We start from the raw sequence: 10,346 nt of genomic DNA, 5'->3' as shown, positions 1-10,346 counted from the left end.
TTAATATTGAATGTTAAATATTTTTTCATTTATCAATTCTAGACATTAAAAGTTTATTTTTAGATAAACAATTTATCAATCTATTAGGTGCAAAAATTAAAAATAGGGTGTTTCATTTAATTTTTTTAAGTTACTGAACTTTTTAACAAACTTGTTAATTGATTAATCTTTACAAATGCAAAACACTAAAAAATTGCTACAGCTTTAAATTCTGTACTTTCTTCTTTGCAGAAGTAAGAAAAAAATTGTTCTAGCTGTCTTAGTTTTTGTGCAATAAATTTTTAAAAAGTCAAGAAAAACGTCTTATTTCAAGACTAAGCAAAATCGACTAATAAAAGTTGAGCGTTGTTTTAGAAGACCAAGAAACACATGATGTTTCATTTAAAAAAACACAAGTTTGTATTTGTATGGTTGAAAATTATTTTAGATGATTCACTATCTATCAATGTCCTATACATTTTTTTTAATTAACCCTATGTCCTTTTTAACTTTCCGAATAAATTAACAGGACTGCATCTTAGTGTTGGAGCTAATGGTTCTAGTAATTACACACATACTTCCTAAATGAGTTCTCGCTGTTCACAACAAGCACTTTATGAAGTAAGCGTGACAAACGTGAAGGGTATTTCCTTCATTAACACTGCAGCAAAAGACGTGCTTTATCCCAAATTTTTCCTATTCAAGTTTCAAAATTCAAGTAATTGTTTCATTGGCAGTGAGTAGAATTTGACTATTCATGACTATTATTTCATGTAAATTGAAACTATTCAACAGATATTAGCTATTCATTCGAGTCAGTAGCGTTAGTTGATTGATTTAGCTATCTGGCATCCATTTATCATTAAGACCAAAGGGACTTGACGAGTTTTCCCCTGAAAGAAGCATTATTTGCAAAGAATGTTTGACTAAATTAATCTTGTCCCAGTAAAAAGCTTTTACTAAATAAAATTAAGACATTAGGAGAAACCTATTTGCGGTGATGGTCATCCAAAGCGAGGATCAAAAATTGCTGCTGAAAAGAGGTTTTTTGGCGATTCAGGAGGCGAAAGAACCGCTTTCACAACTCGAGTGCAAATTGAACTCTAAATCCCACGAGATTTTTTTGGTTTTCTTGTTATTATTTATCTAATTTAATGTGGGTTTTATTCGAGCTAAGGGGAAAATACGGCTCTTAATTTAATTTTTCATTTTTTCATACATTTTCAAATATTGATTTTTCCACTCCTCATAAAATTCATTTGAGGAGCTTACCCGGAACCCGGAAATTTTATTAACCGGTTTAAAACAAGTACTAGTTTCCACACAAAGTTTTATTAGGGCTCAAATTAAGTCATTATTTTGGTAATTTAATGATTCAACAGCTCTGAAATCGAACTAGAAATTAGCTGAAACTCAACTTTTGCCTGAAACTGAATTAGTTTGGCCAGATTTCGGAACTATAATCAATATTTGAATAGAATCGAATTGAGTAAAACGCCCGAATAAATAAATAAAACAATTTATTGGTTACATATCGACAAACACAAAGCTACGAAATGTAATAATTTACTTACAATATTTTGATTTGCTTTAAATACTAAATGTATTGTCACAAATTTACACAATGCCAGTCACAAGTAGCAATAAACTAAAACTGAGTCCATAGTCTCTTTCATTTTCATTTCGTTTATGTCTCCTTCAGAAAACTTCCTCCTCTTGAATTACACTATACACTTTTTATTTTCTTTTCGTTTTGCAGTTCTTAACTTCAGTCATCCATTGAATTTTTCACTGTTCGAACTCGTATTTTCCAATCACGGGCTTCGTGCTGCAACAAACTGAAAAAAAATATTTCAGTGTGAGGCATGAAACAGAATGAATGGCTAAGTATTATTATAATAGCTAAGTAAAAACAACAACAAAAATAAGCAAAAAATAGAAAGGAAGGAACAATACCAAAACTATAAAAGCAATATGAATAAGAAAAAAAGAAAAAAAACAAAAGCAAACAAAACAGTTAAATAAATGATAAAATGGCAGAAATGTTGTAGAAAGAAAAATTGAAAAATAACAATAAAAAATGAGATAAAAAATTGAATTAAAAGAGAGATTAACATAAAAAGTAAATGAGTTTAGGAAGAGAAAAATTTAGGAAAAAAGAAAAAAGAAACTCATTAAGTTATCGTTTCAACAAGACAATTTTCTCGTGAGGATAAGGCTCAAATTTTAAAGATATAAAAAAATACGTTATTATTATAACATAACATTTTTGTATAGTTAAAAATAAAAGTTAGTAAGAAATCCACTCTTACTCATAAATCCCGTATTTTATTTTTTTCATAATATTGTGCTTTAGGCCACGCATTGTTCTCATTGACTTGGTTTTTCTAAATTAAAAGCAAATTTCAAGAAAAAAATTGACAATAAATTTTTCATTCCTAAAATCATTACCAAACAAATCTTTCTTAAAATAGTTGATTAAAAATTAAAAAAAATTAGCCTTGCATATATGAAAAAATTTGAATTTAAAAAAAAATAATGGAAAGAAAATAAAATATTTTTATATAAATGCGAAAAGCGTCTGCGTTTGCAAGATTTCAAATCAATATCATTTATGTTTGCAAAGTGTTGCAAAATCGGTTTATCACAAATGCATACGAGCACAATAGCCTCTCTTATCTAAACATGTTTTCAAGTATTCAAATGCAGGAATATGTTCAAATATCTAACCCTGCTCACGAACGAGTGAATAAAATTATTGCTTTAATAAAAGCTTTAATAGATGCAATTTTTTAGAGCATAATGGTCTTTCAGAAAAAAATTCTCACATTTTCTTTGCTCAAGAATATTAACATTTTGTACAGGGTGTTCCGGGAGTTCTAACAGTGATATTTATCTAAAATTTTTATTAGGTGTAGCCATAATCGGTTAGGTTCTGCTCAATGAAAATATTTTAAAGATGACATTATTTTATCACTAGGTACTGTTAAAAAGTGTGGGAAAAAAAAGTGGAAAAAATCTTAAAACACGATTCAAAATAGCTGTTTTTTTGCATACGTCTAGTAAAACACGCTCATTTTGCAGCTTGTTGCATAAATAGCTAACTTTTTTTTTAGTAACATTTTTCATCATTGCCGATTTTCGTTCAGAAAAACGAAATTTAAAACTTTTATTTCCTTAATTTTTTTATTTCTATTGATTATTGTTTTTTTGAATGTATTTTGAAAGAGTTTATATTTTATGTTTTGATTTCCAAGTGTTACATTTTTCTTAGTATTTATTAGTTTATGTTATTTACTGATTTGTGTTATTTTATGCTTAACTTTTAAAATTTTTAGATTTTTTTAACTTTCACATTTTTATACTCCAATTTATGGTTTTAGAAATTCGTGTCTTATGGTTTCATTTATAATTTCCCTTAGAAAAAATATGGTTTTACTTTAGCACAGATTGTCACAGAAATAATAAAAAAAATAGAATATCAATGTTATTCAAATTTAAATCAAATAAATTTAATTTGTATTTACGAAAAGAATAACACAATTGTAAAAAAACTTGGCGTTTTTTCAGTGAGAAATATTTCCATGGGAAACTATGCGAAAACTACCATGGGATAGTAATGAATTTCTTCCATAGTAAAAAAAAGTCAAAATAACTCGAAAATTATTAAATTTAGGTATAGAGAATGTTGATACAGTCGATGCAGAATTAAATTCTCTTTCATTTAGTGAAAAAAAGTTGGGGCTTTCCATTTGAAAAAAAATATTTACGGGTATTTGAAATTTCCCAAACGTAACCTTAAATTTTGGAGGTTTGTTAATTATTTTTCCAATTATAAATACACGAATAAAAAGATCTAACCTTTCCTTTTTCTCTACCAAAATACGATTTCAAAATAATTAAAAATGGTAGAGTTATCGATTTTTGGAGAAGAAGACGCAAATTAAAAAAAATCAAAAAACTGTAAATATTTCAAAAACAGTTAAATTTAGGTTTAGAAAAAGTCTGATAAAAACTCTCAAAATCACTTGAGTAATCCAAAAACGCAATAAAAATATAACTTTCTATTTGAAATAACATGTTGCCACCTAAAAAATATTTTCATTCAAATTTTAGATAAAAATAAATCACTCCCAAAACTTCCAATGTGGGGTTTAGTCGTATCAGATAAACTATCTTTGGCACTCACAAATAGTAAAAATTTCAACCACATTTTGGTAATTTTTTTAATTTTTAAATAATAAAATGTAATTTAATCATTTTTATGTCAAAACTTGTTAATATTAAAAGCACTGAATTCGGAATGATAACAATAACGTTTTTTTTTTACATATCCAAAGAAAATCTAAAATTTAATTAAAGAAGAAAAAACAATAAAAAAATGAATAAGAAAGTATAAAAAAGTAAAAAACCAAAAGTTTGTAATAAATAAAATTTTGGAGGTTTGTAAATTATTTTTGCAATTATAAATATGCGAAAGAAAAGATCTAACCTTTCTTTTTCATGTGCCCAAATACGATTTCAAAATAATTAAAAATTGTAGAGTTACCGATTTTTGGAGAGGAAGATGCGAATTCAAAAAATTTAGTAAAAAAAATTAGATAAATATTACTTTTAGAACTTTCAATATTTCTGATGTGGGGTTTAGCCGGAACAGCTTGTATATAACGTCAAAAAAACTTTGTTAGTGATTTAAAATTTCTATTAAATAGAAAATATTGAAATTTAATGAAACAAATTTTAATCAAAACAGACCTTAATTAAGAAAATTAAAACTGTAATTAGATTTACTTCATTATTTATAGTTGCTTTCTAAACTAGTCTAAAATTTCAAATAATTAGTAAATTTGTTTGTGTATTTTATTTGAAACTTTGCAATCAAAAAGCGAAAAACTTGAAACGTCCATCGTGACAGTTCATAATTACTGTAGCAAAGACAAATTTCCACTAATTTTAAAACTTCCTGTTGTCGAAACTTGTAAATTCTTCAGAGGAGTTATTTCCACATGGTCTGTTCCACCGTCATGGTTTCAATTTTCCGCTTTAAAACTTTCCTCGATAAGGGCCAAAATCGAACAAAATTAGCTTTATGTAGGAAAAGGATTGAAATCCACCTGGACGCAATGCTTTTTTATTCATTCAGCTTAAACGGTGCGATTCTTGCTTCTGCAGACACTGCGACGAAAGTTTTTATTGAAAATTGAAAGAGAATAAAAGCTGTGATCACTGAAACGAAATCCATTCAATGTCACTTCAAAAAAGATTCTTTATCATGAATGTTGTATTATAAAAAAATTAACATTAACAAGCTAAATCATGAGTAAAAGTTTATTTTATCGGTTACAATACCATCTCATTAGCGCGTTCTTTGTGACAAGTATTGTAGTGAGTTTTACAAAAGATTTTGTCGTGGAAGTGAAATTGTTTTAGAGTTCTAAAGCGATAATAAATTTCGTCGACATAGAATTTCTTATTATTTGCACAAAGTAACTTAAACACAAACGAGTCGTTATTTGCATTTAATGTAAATGTGATAACGAAGTTCTTTGCTGTTATTTTTTAATTTTCTTGTATTCAAGTTAAGAAAATTGTATCAGAAGAGATTTTCTTGAAACTGTTCGATGTCTCTGTGGAAATCCCACCCTTCAAAGATCGCAAAGTAAGAAGCAATCTGCACAAAAAGCGACTCGTGCAAAACATTCGTATTACGATATAAATGTCTGAATACACTCTTGACATCGCAATGCTGAGACGAATTCGATAAGTTTCAATTTGAATTAAGTGTTTCTATTGTTGAATTATCGTAAAACTTTCTTTTGCGTTTCAAACTAGGCTAAACATCGATTTTATAATTAGGACGAGAGAAACCTTGCAAGTATTTATCTGTAAGGAAGTAGAAATTTACGTTGTAGATTACAAATCTAACTATTTTTTAAATGGAAACAAATTAAATGCACGGTATATTATTTAAACAACAAAAAATAATAAAAAATTAAGTAAAAATAATAAATGTACAGTGATAATAATAAACGCACAGTAAAAATAATAAATGCACAGTAAAAAAATAAATGCACAGTAAAAAAAATAAATGCACAGTAAAAATAATAAATGATGTAAAAATAATAAATGCACAGTAAAATAATAAATGCACAGTAAAACTGAAAAATGCACAGTAAAAATAATAAATCCACAGTGAAAATAATAAACGCACAGTAAAATAATAAATACACGGTAAAACTAATAAATGCACAGTAAAAAAATAAATGCACAGTAAAAATAATAAATGCTGTAAAAATAATAAATGCACAGTAAAATAATAAATGCACAGTAAAATGATAAATGCACAGAAAAAATAATAAATGTACAGTGAAAATATTAAATGCACAGTAAAAATAATAATAAATGCACAGTAAAAATAATAAATGCTGTAAAAATAATAAATGCACAGTAAAATAACAAACACAGCAAAACTAATAAATACACAGTAAAAAGATTCACTGTACAGTTAAAATAATAAATGCACAGTAGAATAATAAATGCACAGTAAAGACAATAAATAAATGAATGTCTAGCAAACTAATTAATTTAATATTGACAGATTTAGAAAAGCAATGTTTCTGAGCAAAATCGGAATATCCCAAAGCGTTCAAAAATAAAATTGTGGTATCAAGAGCACAGCAGTGCAAAGAGTGGCGTACGCTGATTAGAGTGATTACCATTTGTGCGCAGTTTCCAGTTCTTGCTAAAATTATTTTTGCTCAGGGGCCCTTACTAATATATATACCACCCTCCAATAATAATAAATATTCAGTAATATAAAAATAAGTACCATTCTTGCGCAGGGGCCATACATTGTTATGTAACCAAGACTGAAAATTCTTTATATTTTATGTTGTTTTACTAATATTGATTAAAGTTACTGAGCGTTTATTATTTTTACTGTGCAAAATATTATATTATACTAATCATTTTTAATTTTTTACTGTGAAAAATTAATTAAATACTGACCATTTATCATTTTATACTGATCAAAATTGAATTATTTACTGATCGCGTTAATAAATAGTAAATTACATTTTTTCTCCAACTGTACTCAAATACTAGTAATTTGTTTAGTCTGTTTGAGGGAAATGTTTGCAAAAAGTGATATTTTACCCAAAAAAACTCAATTATTATCTCTAGAACGTGTTTCACTGTTCAATTTTTTTGACAAAGAAGTGAATTTTATAACAGAAAAGCCAAAACATAACTTAATTTGAGTTAATTCAGTTGAATTTTTTGAAATAAGAATATTTTTGAGACCGCTTTAACGAAATCTTGCGAAAAAGGTAAATTTGAAGCAAAAAAATCGAGTTTTAAACTCGAGAAAGTAAAAAATAACGTCGATTTTTGACCTAATTGGGTGATTTTTTGCTCGATTTGAATGAAATTTCTCGAAAGTAAAAAAGTTAATTTTTGGATCACTTTTACGAAATTCACAGGTTTTTACACGAAAACGTTTTTAAACGATCGAAAATCCAAAAGTAACGTCATTTTTTAATTAAAATTGTGATTTTCAGAATTTTTCGCTTTATTTTGACAAAACCTTGTAATAAATAAATTTTACTGAAAAAAATGGCTGAAATATCAAGTTTTTTGTTTTGTTTACCAAAAATGTAGAAAAAACAGTGAATTTTCACCGAAAAATTCGAATTTTTTACTTAGTCTTTTTTTTGTCTATATTATGTAATTTTTTTGACATTTATTTTAAAATTTGAACAAATACCTTTTTGGTATTGATTTGATGTCATTTTTATTTGGTTTTCTTATGCAGTGTTTATATACTAGAATTAGTTAATTATTTGTTTTATTCTCTCGTAATAACTTTCTTTCTTTGAAATAAATTTCTTGTTTATTATATTGAAAAAAATATATATTGTGTGTCCTGAGAATACCAGCTTGTTTACGAAACTGGTAACAGTAAAAAATAGGGTCTTATAAAGAAATTAGTTCAATATTTTTCGTACAGTGTATTCAAATTTGAATAAAACAACAAAGAATTTTTTTGACTATTTCACGATTTAATAAATTTATATTTTAAATAATTCACTTATTTCTTAAAGATCATGTAGATATTTCGAGTATAATTTATAATTCTTAATTTTTAAAATTTTTTACAAAATAAAAAAATGTGTAGTAAAAAATGTTTATTTTTTTATGTTTTTGAAAATTAATTAAATACTGATCAAAATTGAATTATATATTTACTGATCGCTTTATTACTACCATTTTTACGTTCTGAAAATAATGAGATTTTCTTAGTTAAAAAAAAAACTGGACATGAAAATATTTTACCTAACAAGCAGTGAGATAATACAAATATTTTACTCTACTGATGTGATTTTCGTTTAATTTATGCAATATAGAAACAAAAAATTTTAAAATACATTTTAATAAAGAGAAACTAGAATTTATTTTTTTTTAGTTTCTGTCTAATTGTATCATAAATGCAAAAAAATTACATTACATTACAAACTTGTGGTTTTTATTCGTTTTTTTATTGACATTTTAGTTTTCTAAATTTATTTCAGCTTCTTGAGGCGAGCCTTTGCAATAAATTGTGCTCCACGCCACTTTACGATACGAATCAATGCTGTCACAAACGTTTTACATCTTGTCGAAATATTTTAGCTTTAAATTTATGTCACAAGTGTCGTTCTTTGTTCTACACTTTTCGAATAAATTTTAAATGTTTTCCTAATTTGATAAAAAAATAATCTGCTCTGACTCCGCCAGAAAACAGAATAACAAATAACGAGAAGTTACTGACAAGATTTTCTCTTAATCTCATTTCCGTAAAAGAAATTTTTAAACAAGATATCAAATTAATTTTATCAGTGTTCGTTATAATTTGAGTAAACAAGAAGAGGCCTTATTTTTATTTCGAAGTAAAAAAACCGACACAACTTCCTCCTTTCTGTCTACCTTCCGTTTCCTGTCGCTAATAATTTTTGAACCAAAAGAAAAAAAAAATATTTCAAAGCTTTTTAAATTTTAAGTTAACCGTAATTAGTAAACCCTAATTCCATTAATCTTATTATACAATTTTCGTTCAAGCAAACACGACCAGAAACATAACTTTACAATCCATTCAAAATATAACTCAGACTTAAATTATTGATGATGAAAAAAAATTTTTAGTATTCCAAATATAGAAGAGTTGATAAATCTGTCTCTACCGGAGACATGCAAAGCTTCGTCTAAGAGGGATTTTTATTGTCAGAGGCTGTGAACCAACTGTCAAAAAGTATTATGTGCTTAAGTGAGCAAAGCTACTGAAAATAAAAATTGAAAAGTGCTTTAAAGATGTTGAAAACTCGTTTAATTTCAATTTCCGCTCTGTGAAAAGTTGCAAGTGCAACCAAATTCTTTTTACTTTCTGCTACTTTGATAGAGAAATTAATGCATTTAAAGGCTTTGATATCTTTCTTAAAATTTTGTAATATTTCAGAAACCTAATTACGCTCGTACTCTGGACGGTAATCAAAGTTCGTGTAATAAAAAGCCTTTCAGTATTAACTCATGAAATTTATTGAAAGTGTTTTGTTCAAAACTTGGCAGACTAAAGATTAAATTTGTTTCGTTCTTCTTTCAACTCCATCCCCGTAACCAAGTACAATCAGCTTCCAAAAAAGGCAAAATTTTGTTATACAGGGGGTCCCAGCGAGTTGAAAAAGTCCTTTAAATGGTGAAATAAAAAAAAACATTTTTTTTTGTTTCTTTGCATTTTTGGATGTAGCTTTTTGTTGTTACGCTAAACTTTTATTATTTTATTTTGCTTGGTTTTAGAAATAAGCCGTTTTTTTGACGGAAACATCCACTTTTTAAAAATTTATTACACAAAAACTAAGACAGCTAGAACAAATTTTTTCTTACTTCTGCAAAAAAGAAAGTATAGAATTTAAAGCTGTAGCAATTTTTTAGTGTTTTGCATTTGTAAAGATAAAAAAATTAAGAAGTTTGTTAAAAGTTAAATACCTTAAAAAATTTTAATGGAACACCCTAATTTTTATTTTTGCATCTAATAGATTGATAAATTGTCTATCTAAAAAAATTAACTTTTAATGTCTAGAATTGATAGATGAAAAGATATTTAACATTCAATATTAATTAAAGGGGTGAGTAGATAAAGTGTTATGTAAAATTTTAAAAAAAACTGGTATTTTCTGTTAAAACAATTTTTTCCGCAATATTCTTTTATTGAAAAAGACTTTTAAGTGTTGGTTTCAATTAGGAATGAAATTACCAAATGCTAAAGGCGTTATGTACAACTTGGATTGTTGAATAAACAGTGGATAAAGGTGTTAAAATATGTTTAAATAAATAAA

The 10,346-nt window shown here is 26.5% G+C and overlaps 1 protein-coding gene across 1 annotated transcript in view; it reads right to left on the bottom strand.

Annotated features, from left to right (window-relative positions):
• Positions 1–1,482: 1,482 nt before the first annotated feature.
• The window catches only part of LOC123005275 (insulin-like growth factor-binding protein 7), a 32,877-nt gene continuing 24,013 nt past the window's right edge, over positions 1,483–10,346 (bottom strand). The window contains exon 3 of the mRNA XM_044398958.1: positions 1,483–1,817. The gene's annotated coding sequence lies outside the window, so the exon portion shown is untranslated. The remainder of the gene's footprint in view (positions 1,818–10,346) is intronic.

The sequence above is a fragment of the Tribolium madens genome, unplaced genomic scaffold, assembly GCF_015345945.1.
Source record: "Tribolium madens isolate multiple individuals breed KSU strain unplaced genomic scaffold, Tmad_KSU_1.1 Scaffold_11;HRSCAF=98;Tcas5.2_LG3b, whole genome shotgun sequence".
Classification (NCBI taxonomy): Eukaryota; Metazoa; Arthropoda; class Insecta; order Coleoptera; family Tenebrionidae; genus Tribolium; species Tribolium madens.
Note: the sequence above shows the minus strand (reverse complement) of the source record. Positions and strands in the feature narration are given on the sequence as shown.